The following is a 17,390-nucleotide window of genomic DNA, read 5'->3' on the forward strand; positions in this document are numbered from 1 at the left end:
ATTTATATCCTCATTATTTAGCAGCGCTCCTCTCTGTGACTGTGAGAGTAATGTCCCTATCTGTATGTCACCATACTTATATCATTATTTAGCAGCGCTCCTCTATGTGACTGTGAGAGTAATGTCCCTATCTGTATGTCACCATATATATATCCTCATTATTTAGCAGCGCTCCTCTATGTGACTGTGAGAGTAATGCCCCTATCTGTATGTCACCATATTTATATCCTCATTATTTAGCGGCGCTCCTCTATGTGACTGTGAGAGTAATGTCCCTATCTGTATGTCACCATATTTATATCCTCATTATTTAGCAGCGCTCCTCTATGTGACTGTGAGAGTAATGCCCCTATCTGTATGTCACCATATTTATATCCTCATTATTTAGCGGCGCTCCTCTATGTGACTGTGAGAGTAATGTCCCTATCTGTATGTCCCCATATTTATATCCTCATTATTTAGCGGCGCTCCTCTCTGTGAGAGTGAGAGTAATGTCCCTATCTGTATGTCACCATATTTATATCCTCATTATTTAGCGGCGCTCCTCTATGTGACTGTGAGATTAATGTCCCTATCTGTATGTCACCATATTTATATCCTCATTATTTAGCAGCGCTCCTCTCTGTGACTGAGAGTAATGTCCCTATCTGTATGTCACCATATTTATATCCTCATTATTTAGCAGCGCTCCTCTCTGTGACTGTGAGAGCAATGTCCCTATCTTTATATCACTATATTTATATCCTCATTATTTAGCAGCGCTCCTCTCTGTGACTGTGAGAGTAATGTCCCTATCTGTATGTCACCATACTTATATCATTATTTAGCAGCGCTCCTCTATGTGACTGTGAGAGTAATGTCCCTATCTGTATGTCACCATATATATATCCTCATTATTCAGCAGCGCTCCTCTATGTGACTGTGAGAGTAATGTCCCTATCTGTATGTCACCATATTTATATCATTATTTCGCAGTGCTCCTCTCTGTGACTGTGACAGTAATGTCCCTATCTGTATGTCACCATACTTATATCCTCATTATTTAGCAGCGCTCCTCTATGTGACTGTGAGAGTAATGCCCCTATCTGTATGTCACCATATTTATATCCTCATTATTTAGCAGCGCTCCTCTCTGTGACTGTGAGAGTAATGTCCCTATCTGTATGTCACCATACTTATATCATTATTTAGCAGCGCTCCTCTATGTGACTGTGAGAGTAATGTCCCTATCTGTATGTCACCATATATATATCCTCATTATTCAGCAGCGCTCCTCTATGTGACTGTGAGAGTAATGTCCCTATCTGTATGTCACCATATTTATATCATTATTTCGCAGTGCTCCTCTCTGTGACTGTGAGAGTAATGTCCCTATCTGTATGTCACCATATTAGTGTACTCATTATTTAGCGGCGCTCCTCTCTGTGACTGTGAGAGTAATGTTCCTATCTGTATGTCACCATATTTATATCCTCATTATTTAGCGGCGCTCCTCTCAGTGACTGTGAGAGTAATGTCCCTATCTGTATGTCACCATATTTATATCCTCATTATTTAGTGGCGCTCCTCTCTGTGACTGTGAGAGTAATGTCCAAATCTGTATGTCACCAAATATATATACTCATTATTTAGCGGCGCTCCTCTATGTGACTGTGAGAGTAATGTCCCTATCTGTATGTCACCATATTTATATCCTCATTATTTAGCGGCGCTCCTCTATGTGACTGTGAGAGTAATGTCCCTATCTGTATGTCCCCATATTTATATCCTCATTATTTAGCAGTGCTCCTGTAAGTGACTGTGAGAGTAATGTCCCTATCTGTATGTCACCATATTATATTCTCATTATTTAGCAGCGCTCCTCTAAGTGACTGTGAGAGTAATGTCCCTATCTGTATGTCACCATATTTATATCCTTATTATATAGCGGCGCTCCTCTCAGTGACTGTGAGAGTAATGTCCCTATCTGTATGTCACCATATTTATATCCTCATTATTTAGTGGCGCTCCTCTCAGTGACTGTGAGAGTAATGTCCCTATCTGTATGTCACCATATTTATATCCTCATTATTTAGCGGCGCTCCTCTCTGTGACTGTGAGAGTAATGTCCCTATCTGTAAGTCACCATATTTATATCCTCATTATTTAGCGGCGCTCCTCTATGTGACTGTGAGAGTAATGTCCTTATCTGTATGTCACCATATTTATATCCTCATTATTTAGCAGTGCTCCTCTCTGTGACTGTGAGAGTAATGTCCCTATCTGTAAGTCACCATATTTATATCCTCATTATTTAGCAGCGCTCCTCTATGTGACTGTGACAGTAATGTCCCTATCTGTATGTCACCATATTTATATCCTCATTATTTAGCAGCGCTCCTCTATGTGACTGTGAGAGTAATGTCCCTATCTGTATGTCACCATATTTATATCCTCATTATTTAGCAGCGCTCCTCTCTGTGACTGTGACAGTAATGTCCCTATCGGTATGTCACCATATTTATATCCTCATTATTTAGCAGCGCTCCTCTATGTGACTGTGAGAGCAATGTCCCTATCTGTATGTCACCATATTTATATCCTCATTATTTAGCAGCGCTCCTCTCTGTGACTGTGAGAGCAATGTCCCTATCTTTATGTCACCATATTTATATCCTCATTATTTAGCAGCGCTCCTCTCTGTGACTGTGAGAGTAATGTCCCTATCTGTATGTCACCATACTTATATCATTATTTAGCAGCGCTCCTCTATGTGACTGTGAGAGTAATGTCCCTATCTGTATGTCACCATATATATATCCTCATTATTTAGCAGCGCTCCTCTATGTGACTGTGAGAGTAATGCCCCTATCTGTATGTCACCATATTTATATCCTCATTATTTAGCGGCGCTCCTCTATGTGACTGTGAGAGTAATGTCCCTATCTGTATGTCACCATATTTATATCCTCATTATTTAGCAGCGCTCCTCTATGTGACTGTGAGAGTAATGCCCCTATCTGTATGTCACCATATTTATATCCTCATTATTTAGCGGCGCTCCTCTATGTGACTGTGAGAGTAATGTCCCTATCTGTATGTCCCCATATTTATATCCTCATTATTTAGCGGCGCTCCTCTCTGTGAGAGTGAGAGTAATGTCCCTATCTGTATGTCACCATATTTATATCCTCATTATTTAGCGGCGCTCCTCTATGTGACTGTGAGATTAATGTCCCTATCTGTATGTCACCATATTTATATCCTCATTATTTAGCAGCGCTCCTCTCTGTGACTGAGAGTAATGTCCCTATCTGTATGTCACCATATTTATATCCTCATTATTTAGCAGCGCTCCTCTCTGTGACTGTGAGAGCAATGTCCCTATCTTTATATCACCATATTTATATCCTCATTATTTAGCAGCGCTCCTCTCTGTGACTGTGAGAGTAATGTCCCTATCTGTATGTCACCATACTTATATCATTATTTAGCAGCGCTCCTCTATGTGACTGTGAGAGTAATGTCCCTATCTGTATGTCACCATATATATATCCTCATTATTCAGCAGCGCTCCTCTATGTGACTGTGAGAGTAATGTCCCTATCTGTATGTCACCATATTTATATCATTATTTCGCAGTGCTCCTCTCTGTGACTGTGACAGTAATGTCCCTATCTGTATGTCACCATACTTATATCCTCATTATTTAGCAGCGCTCCTCTATGTGACTGTGAGAGTAATGCCCCTATCTGTATGTCACCATATTTATATCCTCATTATTTAGCAGCGCTCCTCTCTGTGACTGTGAGAGTAATGTCCCTATCTGTATGTCACCATACTTATATCATTATTTAGCAGCGCTCCTCTATGTGACTGTGAGAGTAATGTCCCTATCTGTATGTCACCATATATATATCCTCATTATTCAGCAGCGCTCCTCTATGTGACTGTGAGAGTAATGTCCCTATCTGTATGTCACCACATTTATATCATTATTTCGCAGTGCTCCTCTCTGTGACTGTGACAGTAATGTCCCTATCTGTATGTCACCATACTTATATCCTCATTATTTAGCAGCGCTCCTCTATGTGACTGTGAGAGTAATGCCCCTATCTGTATGTCACCATATTTATATCCTCATTATTTAGCGGCGCTCCTCTCTGTGACTGTGAGAGTAATGTCCTTATCTGTATGTCACCATATTTATAGCCTCCTTACTTAGCAGCGCTCCTCTATGTGACTGTGACAGTAATGTCCCTATCTGTATGTCACCATATTTATATCCTCATTATTTAGCAGCGCTCCTCTATGTGACTGTGACAGTAATGTCCCTATCTGTATGTCACCATATTATATTCTCATTATTTAGCAGCGCTCCTCTCAGTGACTGTGAGAGTAATGTCCCTATCTGTATGTCACCATATTTATATCCTCATAATTTAGCAGCGCTCCTCTCTGTGACTGTGACAGTAATGTCCCTATCTGTATGTCACCATACTTATATCCTCATTATTTAGAGGCGCTCCTCTATGTGACTGTGAGAGTAATGTCCCTATCTGTATGTCACTATATTTATATCCTCATTATTTAGCAGTGCTCCTCTATGTGACTGTGAGAGTAATGTTCCTATCTGTATGTCACCATATTTATATCCTCATTATTTAGCGGCGCTCCTCTCTGTGACTGTGAGAGTAATGTCCCTATCTGTATGTCACCATATTTATATCCTCATTATTTAGCAGCTCTCCTCTCTGTGACTGTGACAGTAATGTCCCTATCTGTATGTCACCATATTTATATCCTCATTATTTAGTGGCGCTCCTCTATGTGACTGTGAGAGTAATGTCCCCATATTTATATCCTCATTATTTAGCAGCGCTCCTCTCAGTGACTGTTAGAGTAATGTCCCTATCTGTATGTCACCATATTTATATCCTCAATATTTAGCAGCGCTCCTCTCAGTGACTGTGAGAGTAATGTCCCTATCTGTATGTCACCATATTTATATCCTCATTATTTAGCAGCGCTCCTCTCTGTGACTGTGAGAGTAATGTCCCTATCTGAATATCACCATATTTATATCCTCATTATTTAGCAGCGCTCCTCTCTGTGACTGTGAGAGTAATGTCCCTATCTGAATATCACCATATTTATATCCTCATTATTTAGCAGCGCTCCTCTCAGTGACTGTGAGAGTAATGTCCCTATCTGTATGTCACCATATTTATATCCTCATTATTTAGCGGCGCTCCTCTCTGTGACTGTGAGAGTAATGTCCGTATCTGTATGTCACCATATTATATTCTCATTATTTAGCGGCGCTCCTCTATGTGACTGTGAGAGTAATGTCCCTATCTGTATGTCACCATATTTATATCCTCATTATTTAGCGGCGCTCCTCTCTGTGACTGTGAGAGTAATGTCCCTATCTGTATGTCACCATATTTAGATCCTCATTATATAGCGGCGCTCTTCTCAGTGACTGTGAGAGTAATGTCCCTATCTGTATGTCACCATATTTATATCCTCATTATTTAGCGGCGCTCCTCACAGTGACTGTGAGAGTAATGTCCCTATCTGTATGTCACCATATTTATATCCTCATTATTTAGCGGCGCTCCTCTCTGTGACTGTGAGAGTAATGTCCCTATCTGTAAGTCACCATATTTATATCCTCATTATTTAGCGGCGCTCCTCTCTGTGACAGTGAGAGTAATGTCCCTATCTGTATGTCACCATATTTATATCCTCATTATTTAGCAGTGCTCCTCTCTGTGACTGTGAGAGCAATGTCCCAATCTGTATGTCACCATATTTATATCCTCATTATTTAGCAGCGCTCCTCTCTGTGACCGTGAGAGCAATGTCCCTATCTTTATGTCACCATATTTATATCCTCATTATTTAGCAGCGCTCCTCTCTGTGACTGTGAGAGTAATGTCCCTATCTGTATGTCCCCATATTTATATCCTCATTATTTAGCGGCGCTCCGCTCTGTGACTGTGAGAGTAATGTCCCTATCTGTATGTCACCATATTTATATCCTCATTATTTAGCGGCGCTCCTCTATGTGACTGTGAGAGCAATGTCCCCATATTTATATCCTCATTATTTAGCAGTGCTCCTCTCTGTGACTGTGAGAGTAATGTCCCTATCTGTATGCCACCATATTTACATCCTCATTATTTAGCAGCGCTCCTCTCAGTGACTGTGAGAGTAATGTCCCTATCTGTATGTCACCATATTTATATCCTCATTATTTAGCAGCGCTCCTCTCTGTGACTGTGACAGTAATGTCCCTATCTGTATGTCACCATATTTATATCCTCATTATTTAGCAGCGCTCCTCTCTGTGACTGTGAGAGCAATGTCCCTATCTGTATGTCACCATATTTATATCCTCATTATTTAGCAGTGCTCCTCTCAGTGACTGTGAGAGTAATGTCCCTATCTGTATGTCACCATATTTATATCCTCATTACTTAGCAGCGCTCCTCTCAGTGACTGTGAGAGTAATGTCCCTATCTGTATGTCACCATATTTATAGCCTCCTTATTTAGCCGTGCTCCTCTCAGTGACTGTGAGAGTAATGTCCCTATCTGTATGTCACCATATTTATATCCTCATTATATAGCAGTGCTCCTCTCAGTGACTGTGAAAGTAATGTCCCTATCTGTATGTCACCATATTTATAGCCTCCTTATTTAGCAGCGCTCCTCTCTGTGACTGTGAGAGCAATGTCCCTATCTGTATGTCACCATATTTATATCCTCATTATTTAGCAGTGCTCCTCTATGTGACTGTGAGAGTAATGTTCCTATCTGTATGTCACCATATTTATATCCTCATTATTTAGCGGCGCTCCTCTCTGTGACTGTGAGAGTAATGTCCCTATCTGTATGTCACCATATTTATAGCCTCCTTATTTAGCCGTGCTCCTCTCAGTGACTGTGAGAGTAATGTCCCTATCTGTATGTCACCATATTTATATCCTCATTATATAGCAGTGCTCCTCTCAGTGACTGTGAAAGTAATGTCCCTATCTGTATGTCACCATATTTATAGCCTCCTTATTTAGCAGCGCTCCTCTCTGTGACTGTGAGAGCAATGTCCCTATCTGTATGTCACCATATTTATATCCTCATTATTTAGCAGTGCTCCTCTATGTGACTGTGAGAGTAATGTTCCTATCTGTATGTCACCATATTTATATCCTCATTATTTAGCGGCGCTCCTCTCTGTGACTGTGAGAGTAATGTCCCTATCTGTATGTCACCATATTTATATCATTATTTCGCAGTGCTCCTCTCTGTGACTGTGACAGTAATGTCCCTATCTGTATGTCACCATACTTATATCCTCATTATTTAGCAGCGCTCCTCTATGTGACTGTGAGAGTAATGCCCCTATCTGTATGTCACCATATTTATATCCTCATTATTTAGCAGCGCTCCTCTCTGTGACTGTGAGGAGTAATGTCCCCTATCTGTATGTCACCATACTTATATCATTATTTAGCAGCGCTCCTCTATGTGACTGTGAGAGTAATGTCCCTATCTGTATGTCACCATATATATATCCTCATTATTCAGCAGCGCTCCTCTATGTGACTGTGAGAGTAATGTCCCTATCTGTATGTCACCACATTTATATCATTATTTCGCAGTGCTCCTCTCTGTGACTGTGACAGTAATGTCCCTATCTGTATGTCACCATACTTATATCCTCATTATTTAGCAGCGCTCCTCTATGTGACTGTGAGAGTAATGCCCCTATCTGTATGTCACCATATTTATATCCTCATTATTTAGCGGCGCTCCTCTCTGTGACTGTGAGAGTAATGTCCTTATCTGTATGTCACCATATTTATAGCCTCCTTACTTAGCAGCGCTCCTCTATGTGACTGTGACAGTAATGTCCCTATCTGTATGTCACCATATTTATATCCTCATTATTTAGCAGCGCTCCTCTATGTGACTGTGACAGTAATGTCCCTATCTGTATGTCACCATATTATATTCTCATTATTTAGCAGCGCTCCTCTCAGTGACTGTGAGAGTAATGTCCCTATCTGTATGTCACCATATTTATATCCTCATAATTTAGCAGCGCTCCTCTCTGTGACTGTGACAGTAATGTCCCTATCTGTATGTCACCATACTTATATCCTCATTATTTAGAGGCGCTCCTCTATGTGACTGTGAGAGTAATGTCCCTATCTGTATGTCACTATATTTATATCCTCATTATTTAGCAGTGCTCCTCTATGTGACTGTGAGAGTAATGTTCCTATCTGTATGTCACCATATTTATATCCTCATTATTTAGCGGCGCTCCTCTCTGTGACTGTGAGAGTAATGTCCCTATCTGTATGTCACCATATTTATATCCTCATTATTTAGCAGCTCTCCTCTCTGTGACTGTGACAGTAATGTCCCTATCTGTATGTCACCATATTTATATCCTCATTATTTAGTGGCGCTCCTCTATGTGACTGTGAGAGTAATGTCCCCATATTTATATCCTCATTATTTAGCAGCGCTCCTCTCAGTGACTGTTAGAGTAATGTCCCTATCTGTATGTCACCATATTTATATCCTCAATATTTAGCAGCGCTCCTCTCAGTGACTGTGAGAGTAATGTCCCTATCTGTATGTCACCATATTTATATCCTCATTATTTAGCAGCGCTCCTCTCTGTGACTGTGAGAGTAATGTCCCTATCTGAATATCACCATATTTATATCCTCATTATTTAGCAGCGCTCCTCTCTGTGACTGTGAGAGTAATGTCCCTATCTGAATATCACCATATTTATATCCTCATTATTTAGCAGCGCTCCTCTCAGTGACTGTGAGAGTAATGTCCCTATCTGTATGTCACCATATTTATATCCTCATTATTTAGCGGCGCTCCTCTCTGTGACTGTGAGAGTAATGTCCGTATCTGTATGTCACCATATTATATTCTCATTATTTAGCGGCGCTCCTCTATGTGACTGTGAGAGTAATGTCCCTATCTGTATGTCACCATATTTATATCCTCATTATTTAGCGGCGCTCCTCTCTGTGACTGTGAGAGTAATGTCCCTATCTGTATGTCACCATATTTAGATCCTCATTATATAGCGGCGCTCTTCTCAGTGACTGTGAGAGTAATGTCCCTATCTGTATGTCACCATATTTATATCCTCATTATTTAGCGGCGCTCCTCACAGTGACTGTGAGAGTAATGTCCCTATCTGTATGTCACCATATTTATATCCTCATTATTTAGCGGCGCTCCTCTCTGTGACTGTGAGAGTAATGTCCCTATCTGTAAGTCACCATATTTATATCCTCATTATTTAGCGGCGCTCCTCTCTGTGACAGTGAGAGTAATGTCCCTATCTGTATGTCACCATATTTATATCCTCATTATTTAGCAGTGCTCCTCTCTGTGACTGTGAGAGCAATGTCCCAATCTGTATGTCACCATATTTATATCCTCATTATTTAGCAGCGCTCCTCTCTGTGACCGTGAGAGCAATGTCCCTATCTTTATGTCACCATATTTATATCCTCATTATTTAGCAGCGCTCCTCTCTGTGACTGTGAGAGTAATGTCCCTATCTGTATGTCCCCATATTTATATCCTCATTATTTAGCGGCGCTCCGCTCTGTGACTGTGAGAGTAATGTCCCTATCTGTATGTCACCATATTTATATCCTCATTATTTAGCGGCGCTCCTCTATGTGACTGTGAGAGCAATGTCCCCATATTTATATCCTCATTATTTAGCAGTGCTCCTCTCTGTGACTGTGAGAGTAATGTCCCTATCTGTATGCCACCATATTTACATCCTCATTATTTAGCAGCGCTCCTCTCAGTGACTGTGAGAGTAATGTCCCTATCTGTATGTCACCATATTTATATCCTCATTATTTAGCAGCGCTCCTCTCTGTGACTGTGACAGTAATGTCCCTATCTGTATGTCACCATATTTATATCCTCATTATTTAGCAGCGCTCCTCTCTGTGACTGTGAGAGCAATGTCCCTATCTGTATGTCACCATATTTATATCCTCATTATTTAGCAGTGCTCCTCTCAGTGACTGTGAGAGTAATGTCCCTATCTGTATGTCACCATATTTATATCCTCATTACTTAGCAGCGCTCCTCTCAGTGACTGTGAGAGTAATGTCCCTATCTGTATGTCACCATATTTATAGCCTCCTTATTTAGCCGTGCTCCTCTCAGTGACTGTGAGAGTAATGTCCCTATCTGTATGTCACCATATTTATATCCTCATTATATAGCAGTGCTCCTCTCAGTGACTGTGAAAGTAATGTCCCTATCTGTATGTCACCATATTTATAGCCTCCTTATTTAGCAGCGCTCCTCTCTGTGACTGTGAGAGCAATGTCCCTATCTGTATGTCACCATATTTATATCCTCATTATTTAGCAGTGCTCCTCTATGTGACTGTGAGAGTAATGTTCCTATCTGTATGTCACCATATTTATATCCTCATTATTTAGCGGCGCTCCTCTCTGTGACTGTGAGAGTAATGTCCCTATCTGTATGTCACCATATTTATATCCTCATTATTTAGCAGCTCTCCTCTCTGTGACTGTGACAGTAATGTCCCTATCTGTATGTCACCATATTTATATCCTCATTATTTAGTGGCGCTCCTCTATGTGACTGTGAGAGTAATGTCCCCATATTTATATCCTCATTATTTAGCAGCGCTCCTCTCAGTGACTGTTAGAGTAATGTCCCTATCTGTATGTCACCATATTTATATCCTCAATATTTAGCAGCGCTCCTCTCAGTGACTGTGAGAGTAATGTCCCTATCTGTATGTCACCATATTTATATCATTATTTCGCAGTGCTCCTCTCTGTGACTGTGACAGTAATGTCCCTATCTGTATGTCACCATACTTATATCCTCATTATTTAGCAGCGCTCCTCTATGTGACTGTGAGAGTAATGCCCCTATCTGTATGTCACCATATTTATATCCTCATTATTTAGCAGCGCTCCTCTCTGTGACTGTGAGAGTAATGTCCCTATCTGTATGTCACCATACTTATATCATTATTTAGCAGCGCTCCTCTATGTGACTGTGAGAGTAATGTCCCTATCTGTATGTCACCATATATATATCCTCATTATTCAGCAGCGCTCCTCTATGTGACTGTGAGAGTAATGTCCCTATCTGTATGTCACCACATTTATATCATTATTTCGCAGTGCTCCTCTCTGTGACTGTGACAGTAATGTCCCTATCTGTATGTCACCATACTTATATCCTCATTATTTAGCAGCGCTCCTCTATGTGACTGTGAGAGTAATGCCCCTATCTGTATGTCACCATATTTATATCCTCATTATTTAGCGGCGCTCCTCTCTGTGACTGTGAGAGTAATGTCCTTATCTGTATGTCACCATATTTATAGCCTCCTTACTTAGCAGCGCTCCTCTATGTGACTGTGACAGTAATGTCCCTATCTGTATGTCACCATATTTATATCCTCATTATTTAGCAGCGCTCCTCTATGTGACTGTGACAGTAATGTCCCTATCTGTATGTCACCATATTATATTCTCATTATTTAGCAGCGCTCCTCTCAGTGACTGTGAGAGTAATGTCCCTATCTGTATGTCACCATATTTATATCCTCATAATTTAGCAGCGCTCCTCTCTGTGACTGTGACAGTAATGTCCCTATCTGTATGTCACCATACTTATATCCTCATTATTTAGAGGCGCTCCTCTATGTGACTGTGAGAGTAATGTCCCTATCTGTATGTCACTATATTTATATCCTCATTATTTAGCAGTGCTCCTCTATGTGACTGTGAGAGTAATGTTCCTATCTGTATGTCACCATATTTATATCCTCATTATTTAGCGGCGCTCCTCTCTGTGACTGTGAGAGTAATGTCCCTATCTGTATGTCACCATATTTATATCCTCATTATTTAGCAGCTCTCCTCTCTGTGACTGTGACAGTAATGTCCCTATCTGTATGTCACCATATTTATATCCTCATTATTTAGTGGCGCTCCTCTATGTGACTGTGAGAGTAATGTCCCCATATTTATATCCTCATTATTTAGCAGCGCTCCTCTCAGTGACTGTTAGAGTAATGTCCCTATCTGTATGTCACCATATTTATATCCTCAATATTTAGCAGCGCTCCTCTCAGTGACTGTGAGAGTAATGTCCCTATCTGTATGTCACCATATTTATATCCTCATTATTTAGCAGCGCTCCTCTCTGTGACTGTGAGAGTAATGTCCCTATCTGAATATCACCATATTTATATCCTCATTATTTAGCAGCGCTCCTCTCTGTGACTGTGAGAGTAATGTCCCTATCTGAATATCACCATATTTATATCCTCATTATTTAGCAGCGCTCCTCTCAGTGACTGTGAGAGTAATGTCCCTATCTGTATGTCACCATATTTATATCCTCATTATTTAGCGGCGCTCCTCTCTGTGACTGTGAGAGTAATGTCCGTATCTGTATGTCACCATATTATATTCTCATTATTTAGCGGCGCTCCTCTATGTGACTGTGAGAGTAATGTCCCTATCTGTATGTCACCATATTTATATCCTCATTATTTAGCGGCGCTCCTCTCTGTGACTGTGAGAGTAATGTCCCTATCTGTATGTCACCATATTTAGATCCTCATTATATAGCGGCGCTCTTCTCAGTGACTGTGAGAGTAATGTCCCTATCTGTATGTCACCATATTTATATCCTCATTATTTAGCGGCGCTCCTCACAGTGACTGTGAGAGTAATGTCCCTATCTGTATGTCACCATATTTATATCCTCATTATTTAGCGGCGCTCCTCTCTGTGACTGTGAGAGTAATGTCCCTATCTGTAAGTCACCATATTTATATCCTCATTATTTAGCGGCGCTCCTCTCTGTGACAGTGAGAGTAATGTCCCTATCTGTATGTCACCATATTTATATCCTCATTATTTAGCAGTGCTCCTCTCTGTGACTGTGAGAGCAATGTCCCAATCTGTATGTCACCATATTTATATCCTCATTATTTAGCAGCGCTCCTCTCTGTGACCGTGAGAGCAATGTCCCTATCTTTATGTCACCATATTTATATCCTCATTATTTAGCAGCGCTCCTCTCTGTGACTGTGAGAGTAATGTCCCTATCTGTATGTCCCCATATTTATATCCTCATTATTTAGCGGCGCTCCGCTCTGTGACTGTGAGAGTAATGTCCCTATCTGTATGTCACCATATTTATATCCTCATTATTTAGCGGCGCTCCTCTATGTGACTGTGAGAGCAATGTCCCCATATTTATATCCTCATTATTTAGCAGTGCTCCTCTCTGTGACTGTGAGAGTAATGTCCCTATCTGTATGCCACCATATTTACATCCTCATTATTTAGCAGCGCTCCTCTCAGTGACTGTGAGAGTAATGTCCCTATCTGTATGTCACCATATTTATATCCTCATTATTTAGCAGCGCTCCTCTCTGTGACTGTGACAGTAATGTCCCTATCTGTATGTCACCATATTTATATCCTCATTATTTAGCAGCGCTCCTCTCTGTGACTGTGAGAGCAATGTCCCTATCTGTATGTCACCATATTTATATCCTCATTATTTAGCAGTGCTCCTCTCAGTGACTGTGAGAGTAATGTCCCTATCTGTATGTCACCATATTTATATCCTCATTACTTAGCAGCGCTCCTCTCAGTGACTGTGAGAGTAATGTCCCTATCTGTATGTCACCATATTTATAGCCTCCTTATTTAGCCGTGCTCCTCTCAGTGACTGTGAGAGTAATGTCCCTATCTGTATGTCACCATATTTATATCCTCATTATATAGCAGTGCTCCTCTCAGTGACTGTGAAAGTAATGTCCCTATCTGTATGTCACCATATTTATAGCCTCCTTATTTAGCAGCGCTCCTCTCTGTGACTGTGAGAGCAATGTCCCTATCTGTATGTCACCATATTTATATCCTCATTATTTAGCAGTGCTCCTCTATGTGACTGTGAGAGTAATGTTCCTATCTGTATGTCACCATATTTATATCCTCATTATTTAGCGGCGCTCCTCTCTGTGACTGTGAGAGTAATGTCCCTATCTGTATGTCACCATATTTATATCCTCATTATTTAGCAGCTCTCCTCTCTGTGACTGTGACAGTAATGTCCCTATCTGTATGTCACCATATTTATATCCTCATTATTTAGTGGCGCTCCTCTATGTGACTGTGAGAGTAATGTCCCCATATTTATATCCTCATTATTTAGCAGCGCTCCTCTCAGTGACTGTTAGAGTAATGTCCCTATCTGTATGTCACCATATTTATATCCTCAATATTTAGCAGCGCTCCTCTCAGTGACTGTGAGAGTAATGTCCCTATCTGTATGTCACCATATTTATATCCTCATTATTTAGTGGCGCTCCTCTCAGTGACTGTGAGAGTAATGTCCCTATCTGTAAGTCACCATATTTATATCCTCATTATTTAGCAGCGCTCCTCTATGTGACTGTGACAGTAATGTCCCTATCTGTATGTCACCATATTTATATCCTCATTATTTAGCAGCGCTCCTCTATGTGACTGTGAGAGTAATGTCCCTATCTGTATGTCACCATATTTATATCCTCATTATTTAGCAGCGCTCCTCTCTGTGACTGTGACAGTAATGTCCCTATCGGTATGTCACCATATTTATATCCTCATTATTTAGCAGCGCTCCTCTATGTGACTGTGAGAGCAATGTCCCTATCTGTATGTCACCATATTTATATCCTCATTATTTAGCAGCGCTCCTCTCTGTGACTGTGAGAGCAATGTCCCTATCTTTATGTCACCATATTTATATCCTCATTATTTAGCAGCGCTCCTCTCTGTGACTGTGAGAGTAATGTCCCTATCTGTATGTCACCATACTTATATCATTATTTAGCAGCGCTCCTCTATGTGACTGTGAGAGTAATGTCCCTATCTGTATGTCACCATATATATATCCTCATTATTTAGCAGCGCTCCTCTATGTGACTGTGAGAGTAATGCCCCTATCTGTATGTCACCATATTTATATCCTCATTATTTAGCGGCGCTCCTCTATGTGACTGTGAGAGTAATGTCCCTATCTGTATGTCACCATATTTATATCCTCATTATTTAGCAGCGCTCCTCTATGTGACTGTGAGAGTAATGCCCCTATCTGTATGTCACCATATTTATATCCTCATTATTTAGCGGCGCTCCTCTATGTGACTGTGAGAGTAATGTCCCTATCTGTATGTCCCCATATTTATATCCTCATTATTTAGCGGCGCTCCTCTCTGTGAGAGTGAGAGTAATGTCCCTATCTGTATGTCACCATATTTATATCCTCATTATTTAGCGGCGCTCCTCTATGTGACTGTGAGATTAATGTCCCTATCTGTATGTCACCATATTTATATCCTCATTATTTAGCAGCGCTCCTCTCTGTGACTGAGAGTAATGTCCCTATCTGTATGTCACCATATTTATATCCTCATTATTTAGCAGCGCTCCTCTCTGTGACTGTGAGAGCAATGTCCCTATCTTTATATCACCATATTTATATCCTCATTATTTAGCAGCGCTCCTCTCTGTGACTGTGAGAGTAATGTCCCTATCTGTATGTCACCATACTTATATCATTATTTAGCAGCGCTCCTCTATGTGACTGTGAGAGTAATGTCCCTATCTGTATGTCACCATATATATATCCTCATTATTCAGCAGCGCTCCTCTATGTGACTGTGAGAGTAATGTCCCTATCTGTATGTCACCATATTTATATCATTATTTCGCAGTGCTCCTCTCTGTGACTGTGACAGTAATGTCCCTATCTGTATGTCACCATACTTATATCCTCATTATTTAGCAGCGCTCCTCTATGTGACTGTGAGAGTAATGCCCCTATCTGTATGTCACCATATTTATATCCTCATTATTTAGCAGCGCTCCTCTCTGTGACTGTGAGAGTAATGTCCCTATCTGTATGTCACCATACTTATATCATTATTTAGCAGCGCTCCTCTATGTGACTGTGAGAGTAATGTCCCTATCTGTATGTCACCATATATATATCCTCATTATTCAGCAGCGCTCCTCTATGTGACTGTGAGAGTAATGTCCCTATCTGTATGTCACCATATTTATATCATTATTTCGCAGTGCTCCTCTCTGTGACTGTGACAGTAATGTCCCTATCTGTATGTCACCATACTTATATCCTCATTATTTAGCAGCGCTCCTCTATGTGACTGTGAGAGTAATGCCCCTATCTGTATGTCACCATATTTATATCCTCATTATTTAGCGGCGCTCCTCTCTGTGACTGTGAGAGTAATGTCCTTATCTGTATGTCACCATATTTATAGCCTCCTTACTTAGCAGCGCTCCTCTATGTGACTGTGACAGTAATGTCCCTATCTGTATGTCACCATATTTATATCCTCATTATTTAGCAGCGCTCCTCTATGTGACTGTGACAGTAATGTCCCTATCTGTATGTCACCATATTATATTCTCATTATTTAGCAGCGCTCCTCTCAGTGACTGTGAGAGTAATGTCCCTATCTGTATGTCACCATATTTATATCCTCATAATTTAGCAGCGCTCCTCTCTGTGACTGTGACAGTAATGTCCCTATCTGTATGTCACCATACTTATATCCTCATTATTTAGAGGCGCTCCTCTATGTGACTGTGAGAGTAATGTCCCTATCTGTATGTCACTATATTTATATCCTCATTATTTAGCAGTGCTCCTCTATGTGACTGTGAGAGTAATGTTCCTATCTGTATGTCACCATATTTATATCCTCATTATTTAGCGGCGCTCCTCTCTGTGACTGTGAGAGTAATGTCCCTATCTGTATGTCACCATATTTATATCCTCATTATTTAGCAGCTCTCCTCTCTGTGACTGTGACAGTAATGTCCCTATCTGTATGTCACCATATTTATATCCTCATTATTTAGTGGCGCTCCTCTATGTGACTGTGAGAGTAATGTCCCCATATTTATATCCTCATTATTTAGCAGCGCTCCTCTCAGTGACTGTTAGAGTAATGTCCCTATCTGTATGTCACCATATTTATATCCTCAATATTTAGCAGCGCTCCTCTCAGTGACTGTGAGAGTAATGTCCCTATCTGTATGTCACCATATTTATATCCTCATTATTTAGCAGCGCTCCTCTCTGTGACTGTGAGAGTAATGTCCCTATCTGAATATCACCATATTTATATCCTCATTATTTAGCAGCGCTCCTCTCTGTGACTGTGAGAGTAATGTCCCTATCAGAATATCACCATATTTATATCCTCATTATTTAGCAGCGCTCCTCTCAGTGACTGTGAGAGTAATG

The 17,390-nt window shown here is 40.5% G+C and overlaps 1 protein-coding gene across 1 annotated transcript in view; it reads right to left on the reverse strand.

Moving 5' to 3' along the window:
- The window catches only part of SAP25 (Sin3A associated protein 25), a 181,763-nt gene that overhangs the window by 80,034 nt on the left and 84,339 nt on the right, over window positions 1-17,390 (reverse strand).

The sequence above is a fragment of the Taudactylus pleione genome, unplaced genomic scaffold (assembly GCF_031769625.1).
Source record: "Taudactylus pleione unplaced genomic scaffold, aTauple2 ptg002130l, whole genome shotgun sequence".
In the NCBI taxonomy this organism is placed as follows: domain Eukaryota; kingdom Metazoa; phylum Chordata; class Amphibia; order Anura; family Myobatrachidae; genus Taudactylus; species Taudactylus pleione.